Source organism: Gracilinanus agilis, chromosome 1 (assembly GCF_016433145.1).
Source record: "Gracilinanus agilis isolate LMUSP501 chromosome 1, AgileGrace, whole genome shotgun sequence".
Classification (NCBI taxonomy): domain Eukaryota; kingdom Metazoa; phylum Chordata; class Mammalia; order Didelphimorphia; family Didelphidae; genus Gracilinanus; species Gracilinanus agilis.
In genome coordinates, this window is record NC_058130.1 from 139,999,182 (window position 1) to 140,013,519 (window position 14,338).

The 14,338-nt window shown below is 40.2% G+C and overlaps 1 long non-coding RNA gene across 1 annotated transcript; it reads left to right on the forward strand.

Moving 5' to 3' along the window:
* The first annotated feature begins 1,498 nt into the window (after positions 1 to 1,498).
* LOC123230926 lies at positions 1,499 to 6,527 on the forward strand. The gene is made up of 3 exons (XR_006505094.1): positions 1,499 to 1,572; positions 3,881 to 3,920; positions 5,382 to 6,527. It is a non-coding gene; the product is annotated as an uncharacterized LOC123230926 (long non-coding RNA).
* The last annotated feature ends 7,811 nt before the right edge of the window (positions 6,528 to 14,338 follow it).

Here is a 14,338-nt window from a genome sequence, read left to right on the forward strand (position 1 = left end):
GGCACAGTTGCTCTGCTAAAAGTAATTTCTCTGTTTCACAAGTCTTTGACCTGTGTTACTTACTAGAGACTTTTGATTTTTATATAAAATGCTTTTTACCTGATAAGATTCTTGTGTCTCATTGTAATTCAAGCCCAATGTGTGTAAACTCCATTTTATTACATTGTGTTTGTGACTTTCTTAGCTTTCTTACCCAGGGTTTGTTCAATTATTTATTTAAATTATTTCTAGTTTCAATAAAACTAAATATGTTTATATGTTTTATATACCCATCAAATATTATTTCAATAAAGATATATATCATTTTCTTACAAATGAAATTGCATAACTTCACTATTTCGTATCATTCCTTAAATATGGATTTCTAGCTTAGGAATGTAAACAGTAATCCAGTGCTGTGAAAGTAATGAATACATATTAGCCTTTTAGTGTTAAGAAAGTCACTTTCCTTATCTTTGTAAGCACATTGGTAGTGAGATGAACTTTATATTCTTCCTGCTCTGAGAAAGTAGTTGATTGATTGCTATATGGTCATGGTCAAGGTGTTGGGTTTGGTTTTTTTTTAAGATGCATAATTAATCGCCAGTTCTAAATTATGGAAAAACATCATTTGAAATCTGCCCTTGGAAGTTTGACTAGTTATGTTGAATGTCACTATTTTTCCATGATTTTTTTTTGTTTCTTTGTTTTGTTTTAATGAAGAAGAGAGACAATCCTTGTGTTTTAGTAGTGTCTAATACAGATAGTTACTACTAAATGTAGCCTTCTTCCAGTTATTATCATGTGTGAACACTGCTGGCTATGAAGCTATAAGTTGAGGCTTGAAAGATGACTGGTTGACTACATTAAATAAATTGAATCCTCCTAGTAATTTTTTACTCCTCAAATAACTAGGGTTAGAGACCTTCAAGGCCTCTCATATTAAAGACCTTGTGGAGCCCTGAACCTAAAAGTAAGATTTTCTATCTTAGGGGGGAAATCTAACTACCTGGTTTGACTCTATGAATATAGTCAGATGTTTCTTCCTTCTGTCCCTTCTCATTATCATCTATTAGCTATAGATACATAGATATAGATATATAGATCCAAGGGATCATCTGGCCTGATTTTTTAAAAAAAGAATTTAATGAGATTAAACCCCAAAATACAATCAAAAGGGCCCTTGAAATATATGGAGCAAGGAATATGAGAAACAAAAAACATATATATGGTTGTGCCCATTCCTTTCCTCCTTCTGGAGAAGGTCCCATTTCTAGACTTTTGAAGATATTTGCTGTCATCATCAATAGATAATTATTGAGTATCCTTATGATTGATGGCACTGTAGGAAAAGAAAGAAAGGCTCTTGGTACTGGGTTTGCACATGAGCTGAGAAGAAATTGATGCTTAAGTGGTCAAGTAGGCTTAATTTAAAGCTATGAATGAATTCTAAAATGTTTCTTTGAATAGGTGGCAAACCCTGGGGCCAGACTATGTTGGGGAGCTACTCTGTCTTTTCCTGAGCTTCAGGAATTCACAGTTGCAGTCCATTGGCATCTTTCTGTCACATGTGGTAATAGAAAACTTGAATCAGTAAGTATCATGAATATTCATTCTAAAGGAATAATTTAATGAAAATGTTTTTTATTTGTACTTTATTTGTACCAATGGCATTCTAAAGATAATTTCTTTTTGGCTTAGCATCAACATAACCTCTAGAGCAGTGATTCCCAAAGCGGGCACCACCACCCCCTGGTGGGTGCTGCAGCGATCCAGGAGGGTGGTGATGGCCACAGGTGCATTTGGGGGTGGTGAATAACTGTAAGGGGGCGGTGATAATATGTGACAGGGGGCACTAAGTAATATTTTTTCTGGAAAGGGGGCAGTAGGCCAAAAAAGTTTGGGAACCACTGCTCTAGACTGATTTACTACTTTATATTAGCTTGATCTCTAGAGTAACATGCGTTTTAAATGTGTTTAATTCTGCAATTGGAAGCTGAAGCAATGAAAATATTCAACACAGATTTGTATTTACCAATAATTAAAGAATTATCCTTAATATGTTTGTACCTATAGTATACACAGAGGTCAGATTCCATTAATCCTATGAACCTTAGAAACAAAAGTTTGCATTTTCATTGGTATGCCCCTAAGAATAAATCTCTTGGCCTTCTGTAGTATAGATAAACTCTCATTCATAAAAGGCTTTATGCAGAGCTAGCTAGCTAATGTTGACTTCAGAATTCATAGGACTGACCAAATAGCAGTCAAACTCTTTAACAGTTAAAGGGTGGGGAGGCAGGCGGGGTGCAGCACTTGATGTAATTGTACCTGACAATCAGTATCCCTGAGCACAGTGGAGCCAATCCACCTGCTCACTTCTTTCAAACCAGACTGAATTGGAAGGAGGGTGATGTTATATATACATACATACATATACATAAATGTGTATATGTATGTATATGTGTATATATACCCTTTGAAAGACTCTAGCATAGAGCGATATGTATACACAAAAGGCACTTTCCATCTAGTGTAGAGTGAATGCTTTTTATTCATTTTTAAGATGAGTTAGAGAAAGAAGTCAGTTATTTTTGATACTTAGGGGTTTCACAAACTAAAAATTGCTAAATGCTGACCTTACCCTGTGAGTTTATGAAAATATTTCTAATTGAAAAGGTGTCTTTGATTCTAAGAAGTCAATAGTCTTTTCTTGCTAATTGGCATACAATAATAGATGTAACTTGCTCTTTCCTCATCCCAGATCATATACAATGGAAGAATAATTAGTAATAGACCAATTTATAATTTATTCATTCTGATTTATTTCTGTCTCTTCAGAAAACGAGTTAAATCCCTGGTTTTCTTAATTTTCTACTTGAAACATTCCCATCATAGTTAAGGAATTTTTCTTCCATTTCAGATAGCATCTTCCAGAAAAATTCAAAACCTACATCTTTCTTTCAGTAAGACTGATATATTTAAAGAAAGTTTTTAAAAGATTACATAGAGGGCAGCTGGGTAGCTCAGTGGATTGAGAGCCAGGCCTAGAGACAGGAGGTCCTAGGTTCAAAGCCGGCCTCAGCCACTTCCCAGCTGTGTGACCCTGGGCAAGTCACTTGACCCCCATTGCCCACCCTTACCAATCTTCCACCTATGAGACAATACACCGAAGTACAAGGGTTAAAAAAAAAAAAAAAAAAAAGATTAAAAAAAAAAAAAAAGATTACATAGAGTAAGAAACATCTGAGAAATAACCTTTTCTATTTGACTCCATTTTCTTTACCAAATTGTCACTATTTGTACTTGAGTTTCTCAGGTGTGTGTGTTGTAATGTGCTTTATCTTTTAACAAGTTTTGCAACAGACCAACCTTTGACTAAAAATTGCCAAGATTCTCCACCATAGTGAATATTCTCTCAGGTTTATCAGCACACATGATTGCAATTGTCAAAAACAAACTTGTTTTTAATCAAAAGAAAATTTTGAGAATGTACATTATCTCTATAGATAATCTCCAATTTAAGACAACCAGACGATTTCTTTTTTTGTCAACATCCTCCCCTTCCCATACATAGCCTTTGGGGCTTGGACTCAGGCATTTTATAAGAATATCCAGGGCTACTATTAGTAATATTATGGCTCACTCACCTGTCAGATGAGTTTTTTGAGGACCAGGCTGAGAATCTAATCACCACTTAGAATATTATTTTTATAGAGAGAAGATTTCAGGTTACAAACTACCAACTTCTAAAAGTGAACTTTCAGAACACAACCCATTATTAAGTTAAGAACTTAATCAGCCAATCTTATGAACCCTAACTCTGGAACTCCGCACATTTAATGTGGGAAAATGACAAAGTCAATGGATATTTTTTTTTAATTGTCATACCTCTTTTTAGGTGTCCTTGGGCAAAGTCACTTGATATTTTTCGTCTCAAAGTAAGTCTAGGTTTATTCATGAGAAAGACTTTTTTAAAGGATAGGATCTTCTTATACATTATGCATGTTAAAATGATTCACCAAATGTGATTTACCAAAATATAATATTTGCCTTTTGTGCCTTACTTTGTTGGCTTTTTTCCCTCTATTTGGAATCCAGTTCCTTTTCACATAATCTTTGTGTTTCATAGCTGTCTGTGTTAGTGTCTTGTTTCCTCTTCAACTATAGATCTTTAGAAAGAAAAGACTGTATCTCACCTAGCATAGTGCTCTGTACACAAAGGCACTTAATAAATATTGACTGTTGTTACTTAACATGAGCAACTATATTGTGGTTTTAAGAGAATTGGATGTCTTCCTGTTGGTATAAATATTCAAATGAAACATCAGGCATTACTTGGGTTCAACTGGACAGTAGTATTAGAGACAGATACTTTTCAGAACTGAGGAAGGAGACAGGAAATGTCAACAATGTGGTGGAATTGTCGTGGCATTGGTTAGGCTGTTTGAAATCAAATCATCCCACCTTTAATCACCCACAGAGGTTATCAGGTAAAGTTTAAAATTTAGGTCTATTCTGTGCTCAGATTAGTTCTGTCAATAGTATACAATGTTTGTCACCTGTTTGTTCACCCCATCCTTTGGTTTCACTATGTGATAGTTACACAGCTTAACAATTAAGATCTACTTTCTGAAGGGGCAGCTAAGTAGCCCAGTGGATAGAGTGTCAGGCCTTCAAATCTGACCGTAGACACTTCCTAGCTATGTGATCCTGGACAAGTCACCTAATCCCTTTAGCCTGGTCCTTGCCCTTCTCTCCTTAGAGTTGTTATCATTTTGGACTGAAGGTAAAGGTTTTGAGGGATTTTGTTTTGTTTTGTTTTAATTTACTTTTTGACTTGAAGTGACCTAGGATGCTAGGAGGAGGACTAAAAGTGAAAACTGTAAAGCAGGCAAGTGAAAGAAACCCTACAATGAACCTCATTATAAAAATAAGACCCCTTCTTTAATGTCAATATTCACCCTCACTTCCAAAATTTGTTTCTGATTTTTAGATTTGAGGGATATTGTGTATTCTGGAAGCAGTATGGACCTGTACTTTATTTTCAGTGATCGTTCACTCCTCTGCCTTTCTGTTAATCCCCCAAAAGAATATTCCTATGCAATGGTGTATTAGGAAAATTACTAGATATGGAATCAGAGGACCTGAGTTCCAGAGCTGACCCTGCTCTTCTGCTACTGAGTGACTTTAAGCAAGTCTCTTCTTCTCTCCTTATTCATCTGTATCATGAGAGTTAGGTCAGATGATCTCTAGTGTTTATTCTAAATCTTAGGACCCTATAAAATGTTTTACATTTACCATTATAAGATTCTAAGCACTTTTTAGGTATTTGACTTCATATATAACTTAAAACATTTCCTTCAGCAAATATTTGTTTTATCTCTTTATTATCTGTGCAGGGTTTCAGAAGACCTCATCTTGAGACTGCAAATCATCTTCAGTTGAGCAAATTTGTATCTATACTGGAGAATTTGTAACTATATCCTAAATCATTTCTCTTGGGAATTATGAATTTGTCACACTCACTGCCAGATACCGACAAACCCACAATTATTGCTCCATGTTCAGAATTTCCTTTTAAAGATTTTCTGCACTTGATGTCTTGATAGTAAGGCTCCAGATTGCCAAACCTAGTGGCCTCTGTTTTTATTCACCTGCTATTACATTCTGAACTGAGGGTCATGGGGAAGAGTCCCAAGATAAGATGAACCAATTGAAATGTCTTAGTTCTGTAGGTACCTATTGTTTACCTTCAGCCTATACAGTTTCTCCCTGAAGAGTTTGAACAACTATTAAATATCCAGGTGTTCCTTTCAGAGTGCAGACAAAGCTGTCATCTGACAGAGAAGGCTTCCCCTGCCCCACAGATTAGTTACCTTTCGTGCACGTGATGTGAGTTCCCTGTGTTCGTGCAGAATGGCATCGCAAAGGGTAGCAGGCCTGTGTGGGGAAAATCAACTTGGGCACTACTCCTGGGTTATTATTTTTTTTTAATCTTCAACCAGAAATCATAGGTGTAGCATTTGACCTAGTATTTTAAGATCCCCGTTTCTCCTTTAAATATTTAATTGAAACTATAATACTGTAGATTTTTTTAAAGGTAGATCTGAAGAAATATTCTAGAGTTTCAAACCATTGTTTTGTTTTTTAAGTCACAGTTGCCCAGAAAAAGAGGGGTTTAGAATTTCTCGCTCTGCTGCTATCATAAGTAAATTATCAGGAAATAAGTTAATAAATTGCATTAACAGTCACCATTTCTGTCCTAATTCATGAAAACAGTAACAGAAATTTTACTTGGCTTCTGTCTGTCTAGCCTTTGATCTTCAGCTCCTCAAATCCCCCAAACCTTGTTGGAAGCGATGTTCTCCAAATGCCTCCTTTCGATTTTCTTTGAAATGATTTCTGTTGTATTTTTGCACATATGGGACTTAAAAATAACTTAATTTGTCTAATTTGTCCAAGTCTAAATTATTTTTGAAAATTCTATTCAAACTTTTGGAGATTATGTAAGATAAGTATCAGAATTTTTATTAGCTCTGCTTAACCTCGTGAAATAAAGCTTTACGTTGTTATCTTTTTCTGTCTTTTTTATTCACTGTCAGATTTGTTTAAAATGTTGGGGGGGAATGAAGTTAGTTTTTCTTCCTTACTCTGTGGAAGGGCTAAGAATGAGCCAACTTTAGCTTGTAACTTCTGTTTATAAGTTCCATAGTTTCTTGTAATTGTCTGATTTCAGTTAGGTTTTCAACAGTTTTTTTTTTTTAAAGATGCTCTCCCAAAGATACTTATTGTCATTTTTTATCTTTCCCAATTGAAGAAAGTTGGGCAAAACCATATGGACCCTTCGTTAAGCAAAAGAGGGGATAGGGAATAGGTAGCCCTTATCCCTCTAACTGAATGTGGTTCTGGGAGGCCTCAGCTATGAAAACTCAAGGTTTTTTCTCCAGGAAGAAAAGTTCTTCTGTCTCTTCATGTGACTGATGTACCTCTGCTCTTTCTTGGTTAGAGGCAGAGTAGTAGAGTGGAAATACCCCTCGACTTAGATAAATCAGAAGAACAGAGGTCCCATTCCTGCCTCTGCCTGGCAGTAGCCACACGGCATCCTTTCCTCCAGTAGCTGGTGCTGTTTCTTATATATTGGAGCCACATAATAAGTCCAGTCAATATCTGCTATAAAAGGTTGCTGTGGAGAACAAGAGAATGATGTGTCAGTGGGCCTGCTTTTATTTCCCCTAAAAAGCAGGGGAAGGCTTGGGACAAGAGTGATACAGATTTGTTTTGTTAACTCTCAGAAAGAACATATACATATTGTTTGCAAAACGGATTTTTTGATCTTTAGATTCAAGGCCCAAAATAGAAAATTGCCTTCAACAAGATCCAAAAAAATCCAAAAAGACTTAAAGGGATGAGACTGAGCAAATGGCCACTCCTGCCTAAACCTCCATTTCCCCAACCATAAAATGAAATAGTGAGCAAGTACACAGAGGGCAAATTCAAATTGTGAGTCCTGGAGCTGAGGGAGAAAGTGCTTACTTTGGGTGTCTGGACTGAGGGATGGAGCATGCAAAAACACATCCTTGTGCGCTCTGGAAGAGGGGGGACGGAGCAGCTCCCCCAGTGCCGGCTCTGCATACGTGCCCCATCCTCACCAACGCTGGGCGAGGTGATGTTTTTTGATAACCCTTACCTTCTCTCTTAGAATCCATACTAAGTATCAATTCCAAGGCAGAACAACAATAAAGGCTAAGCATTGTGGTTAAGTGACTTGCCCAGGGTCACACAACTAGAAAGTATCTGAGGCCTGAACCCAAATCGTCCCAACTCCAGGCCTGGCATTGTGTCACTGAGCCACCCAGCTGCCCTGTAAGTGATTTTGACAAACAGCTCTCCAACTTCTATTTCAAATCTTCCAAGCTTATTTTTTTCCCCTTCTGTCTTAAGAGTTATTACTAAGACAGAAAGTAAGGGTCCTCCCCACCAAGAAAAAAGCCCAACTCACCTTTATTTCTCAGTGTTGCCACAACCTTGGCCTTCATATATTGCAGCCAGTAAAGGAGATAAGTCTTATTTTATAAAATAAGATCGTCAATATAGTGTTGTTCAACTGAGCAGGTGCTTGTGAGCAGCAGAGCTGGGATTCGGGCCCAGATTCTCTGATTCCCATCCCTTAGTCATCGGTCCCCTTCGGTTCTCATCACAAACTCAGCTTTGAGTCAAGATGCCTCTGACGTCCTACGTCCCCACCCGGGGGGTCAACGGATACCAAGAGGAAAGGAATGAAAGTCAAGGGTCAGGCCACTTCGCATTCCGCTTTCCTGCCAGTTTCACTTCTGGGGTTTAGGTGCAAACAAGAAGAGAACTGGGCAGTAAGAGGAACTGGCCATCACGCTTGGCCAGGCAAGTGCTGATCCTGCATTCTTGCCACCTCCTGCTTTTCAGATCCAGTCTTTGTGTCTAATGAACTACATTCACCTCAGGCAGGTGTCATGAATAGTTAGAGGAAATGGCTTCTTAATGGTGCCTGAAAGCCATTATAGTGCCTTGAGGATTATATAGTGCTTTACGCACAGAGAAGAAATCATGATCAGGAAAAATGCCAGCCCTGGAGTGGGGAGGTCTTGAGTTCAAATCTGGCCTCAGACAGTTTGTAGCTGTATGACTGGGCAAGTCACTTAACCCCTACTGCCTAGCCCTTACCGCCCTTCTGCCTTGGAACTGATACTTGTATTGATTCTAAGACAAAATATGGGTTTTTAAAAAAAAAATCAGGCCTCTCCGACTCATTCCTGCCCCCTAAGCTGATCAAATTTCTAGGATGATCAGGAGGTCACCAGGTGCAATCTTTTCAGTAAGAAGGAAAACCACCGGGCCTTCCCGTGTGTGCCCTACCAGACCTCCCCCTTCCCCGGCAGTGAAAACACTCTCTCAGGAATCCTGGGTCTTCTCAGCCCTGGGCCGCTGCCGATCCCTCCTGTTAGAGAACAGACACCACCTCGCTTGTCTCGGTTTTCTCTACATCTAGCGTAGTGCTTGGCACACTGTAAATGTTTAATAATGCCTTTTCCTTCATGAAGACCATTTGATCCAACAATAATGCAGGACGAGGAGACTCGGGTAACATGATGCGCCTTGGGGAGAATCGCTCGGAAGTGGCAGGTTTTGTAGATTTTAAAGCCATGCCCTGCCCAGAAGCTGGCGAGGGCCTTGGAGACCATCTCTGTGGTCTCCTGAGGCCCAGAGGCGTCCTGTGCCTCTCCCAACATGGCAGCGATGGGCAGTGGCTAACACAGGTTAGTGGGGAGGACTCCCAAGTTCAGGACTCATCACACCACACTCCAATGGCAGCTCGAAGGAGAAACCAGAGTTAGCCATAAGAAAGAAAGCCTGAGGAAGAGTTACTTTGAAATCTGGAAACAAGAAACGAGAGGGAAAAACCATTTTTCTTTGAAAAAAAAAGGAAGACATCTTTCCTTAAAATAGAACTGGACCATACCTGTCCCACATGGTTAGGTATTTTTGATGGAACCCTTTGAGCTTAATTGAAACTATGGAATGGAATAGAAAAAGCCCTGGCCCAGGAGTCAGAAAAGTTAAATTCTAATGACTTTTTTGCCACCACTGTGTGACTCTGGGTAAGGCTCCGAGTCACAATTTTCTCTTCTGCAAAATGAGGGGGTTGAACTAGATTAGAGGTTCTTCACTGGAGGCTCAGAGACCTCTGATGGTATCTGTAGATTTGTTTCAGGGAGTAAAATAAATTACTTCTTTCTTTTCATGTAATTGGCTTCTTTGGAATCATGTATTTTATGCATTTAAAAACAAGGGGTCCATAAACTTCACTAGACTGCCAAAGGGCTCCATCACATACACACACACACACACAGAGGAATCCCTGGATTCCAGGATCTCTTAAGTTTCCTTTCCCTGAAATTCTGTGCTTCTATAACTATTCTTTCCCCTTCCATTCTGGGCCAAAGTTGCACACAGTAACCAAGCTTTTCTGTTATGCTGTACAGTAAAAACCTTTTCCCTTTACTTCTAACTCCCTTCTATAGAAAAGGCCATAAGGAACAAGTCCAAGCCTACTGATCAGGATTCGTGATCTATTTGTAAATTGCTTACCTCCCCAGTAATGGTTCTACCAACAAGCTGGTGAGGAAGACGAGATCCAGCAAGATCAAAGTTGTAGACACATGGCTTTAGTTAATAGAAAGGGGCCGCTAGCTGGCACAGTGAATAGGTTGCCAGGCTTAGAGTCAAGAGGACCTGGGTTCAAATGTGGCCTCAGATACTTCCTAAACTGTGTGACCCTGGGCAGGTCTCTTAACCCCAATTACCTAGCCCTTACTGTCCTTCTGCCTGAATTGATACTTAGTATTGAATTTAAGACAGAAGATAAGGATTAAAAAATAAAAAATAAATTAAAAACAGGTCTGTAAATAGTCCCTGGGAAATGTTGAACACAAATACTGTATGAAATTTGAACCTGATTTATCTGTCCTTTTCTGAACTCATCCTGCTTTGCACCTTCCATTCTGCCCTCCTTTCCAAACCCAGTTTAAAAAGCTGCCACTGTTTCCTTTTCCCCTAAAGCCACTCGTACACACACACCTCTATAAATGTAGGTCAAGATAGAATACCTGTCCACAGTGATTCTCCTTCGCTTTTAAACTCATTCACTTGTCGTCCCTCGCCCTCAATACCATTTTTAGCATATTGGAAGTTTGTTCTCACCGATCGCATTGGTAGTCCTAGTCCCACTCCTTTCCCCTTGGCGTCTAGCCCCCGGGGTGCCTGCGGATGCCCTGGGAGGGGCCATCTCCACCCAGAGCCGAGTGGGTGACTAGTGTCTAGGGCCAGAGAGCTTACTGCTGGATTTAGAATCAAAGAATCCAGACCTGAACCCCAGCCTTGCTGCTTACAAGTCCTGGGACTTTGAAGACGTCATTTCGTCTCTCTTGGCCTCCATCTCCACGTCTCTTCCCATCGCTCAGGGCCCTTTCAACCCCAAACTTAGGAAACCTCTTTTCATACTCGACCCATCCCCACAGCAAGTTATCTACCTGCAGCAAATAGTGGATGGTGTAAGATTATTGTTTCCCCCAAGAATTTCCCATCAGTGATTTGAATCTACCAGCATAAATGGCTTAATGCGTTTTATGTGGATCCACCATATTGATTTTATGTGTCCACCATTGCATATTCCTGAGTATCGGCTTAATTTAGAAATCAAGTCCACAAATCAGTTTTGCTTTTCGAATCATCTGAAAACTGCCTATTCATGGAGATAAGGGTTTTGTAAAATTCATAGCACTTGTATTTTTAAAAATTTAATTCAAGGCCTTTAACACTGTTGAGTAGGAACTAAGCCACTTTCTCCTGTTTGGTGTGGGTGTGTGTGCCCAGGTATGGTCCTGGGGTCACATTGCTCCCGGAATGAGTTACATCATCCATGCTATCTCCTTGCAAGGTGTGAATTTTTTACCCTCCGGGTGCTTGTCCCACTGACACCACAAGGATGATAATGGATTCAAATGATGGCCACCAGTTATACACCCTTTCCATACTCATGAGCTTGGCTATTTAAGGTGGTCATGTAGGGGGTCCCGGAGACAGAGACAGAGACAGACAGACAGACAGAAACGGAGGGAGGGAGGGAAGGAGAGAGAGAGAGAAAGAGAGAGAGACACTAAGGCAAAGGCCAGAGAGAGGAAAAGAACAATATACAGAAATCTGGACTCTGTAGGTTCAAATCTGGCCTCAGACACTTCTCAGCTGGGTGACCCTGGGCAAGTCACTTAACCCCCATTGCCCAGCCCTTACCGCTCTTCTGCCTGGAATCAATATATAGAGTTGATTCTAAGGCAGAAGATAAGGGTTAATATATATATATATATATATGGACTCTGGCCCCAGGTGGGTGCATAGACTGCATTTGTACAGCCCCATTAGTGAGCTTTGTGGCAAACATGATGGCAACAAATGGAGGCAGCAGTTATGATAAAGGAATTCCTGGACCAACAGAACCACAATGTAGAACAAAGCCAGACCTTCCCTCTCACCAGTATTGTACAAGGCCAAAAGACTGGCCAATTCTCCATTATAAGTGCTTGTGCTTTGTGTGTGTTGGGGGGGACGGGTGCAGGAGGAGGTAATATAACTGAAATACTGTAGAGTCCATGGAAAGGGGGCCCCACTGGAAGCTTGGCTTTCTGGACCCCTTAGCAACCCTGAATCCTTTTTCCTTCTGTGATGGGCAGCCCATCCAGGGTACATATCATAAATGGGAAAGCAGAAGCCCATAGGAAAGAGAAAATGTGTTAACTACTTATGGGCTCAGGTGTAACTCCTTTAAAAAAAAATTGTGCATTAAATAAAACCCATCCCTTATTCATTATTTTTTTAAACACTCTTAAGATCCTGCAATTGTAGCCTCAGACACTTCATTGTGTGACCCTGGGCAAGTCACTTAACCCTGATTGCTTAGCTCTTGCCACTCTTCTGTCTTAGAATTGATATTAAGACAGAAGGTAAGGATTTTTTAAAAAATGAGAATGAAAGAGGACATGCGTGTGGATACATATATTAATAGAGCAGCAAGCAGATTGGACAACTTGCTTCCCTTCCCACGGAGTAGCTTAGATTTGACAAATGGCATCACTATAAACAATGTCAGGCTTCCAAGCTGTTTACCTTCATGCTGGGTTAACTTGCCCTCTTTGGAAATTCTCAGCCACCTCTTCACAACAGTTGAGAGAAGGCGTAGAAATGTCTCTGGGCTTCTGGCTTAAGTGAGCAGTCAAATGATCACTGAAGACATTTATTTACCACTGAGCTCTTTGGATACCTGGGAAGCTGTAACAATGAATGAGGGCAGCAGGCACCATCTGTTCCCCGAACTTTGCATCATTGCCCTGATGGCGCTCTGTGTGCCCAAAGTGTATTTGGGGTTGTTGTTGTTTTGTAAACCCTGACCTTTGGGCTGAAAATAATTCTTCTAAGACAGAAAAAGAGTGGCAAGAGCTACATGATCAAGGTTAAGTGACTTGCCCAGGGTCACACGGCTAGGATGTATCTAAGGCCTGATTTGAACCCAGCTCCTCCTAGACTCCAGTTCCATGACACCTACTTGCCCTTCCAAAGTGTATTTGTTGATGTAAATAGGCTTAGCAAGGGCAAGAGAAGTGTGGGGTGGTGGGAAGAATGCTGACCTTGGAATCGAGTGACCCTAAGTTCTCCCCCAGCCTGTGACGTTAGCCGTGTGACCTCCACATTCTTTTTCCTCTGTGCCTCAGCTATAGAAGAACAAACAGCATGCCCTGCATTGTCAGATGCCATTGTTTTAATGGTCAGTTTTGCTTAGCTGTCTTTCTTCCTTTGGAGGGGGTACAGCAAAACCGGTGACTATTGGGAAACGACTTGATTTTTTTTTTTTAAACCCTTAACTTCTGTGTATTGGCTCCTTGGTGGACGAGTGGTAAGAGTGGGCAATGGGGGTCAAGTGACTTGCCCAGGGTCACACAGCTGGGAAGTGTCTGAGGCCAGATTTGAACCTAGGACTTCCCGTCTCTAGGCCTGACTCTCAATCCACTGAGCTACCCAGCTGCCCCCTCGACTTGATATTTTAAAAAGCATCAGTAAAACTTTTTTTTGAGCTAAAAAATGTTTAGAATATTCACTATACGATATACATAAGTGAAACTATTAGCAAATCATTTTATTTTCACATTTGATCATATTGGTACTTAATAAATGCTCGTGGATATGAATTTTTAAAAATAAAGCTTGTATCATCTTTTTTGATAGGAGGTTTGTAAAGAGAGGGCTTTGAAGCCTGCCTCTACTAGAAATGTGAGCAGTGTCATTCGGCAGTAAAACTTCCTGAGTTGATTCTGGAGGAACTTCTCATCTTCATAAAATGGTGGCACCTGTCTCTAAATGACTAAAAATTCCCAGAACCTTCTCGTACTCTGTGCCCCTGCCTTCCCTTTTCTTGTTTCTTTTCCTCTCCTTTATCCTTTATCTATTCTCTTTCTCTCTATCTGTGTGTCTCTCTCTCTCACACACACACACACACACACCCCCATCCTTTCTGTCTCTCCCTCTCTCCCTTCCTCTTTCTGTCTCTGCTCTCCCCCTCTCCCTCTCTTTCTCTCTTCCTCTCTTTTCCTCTCCCTCTCTATCTTCTCTTTCTCTCTCTCTCTGTTTCTCTCTCTCTTTTTCTCTCTATCTCTATCTCTCTGTCTCTGTCTATCTGTCTCTTTCTCTTCCCCCACACACACACAAAGAGAGAGAGAGAGAGAGAGAGAGAGAGAGAGAGAGAGAGAGAGAGAGAGAGAGAGAGAGAGAGAGAGAG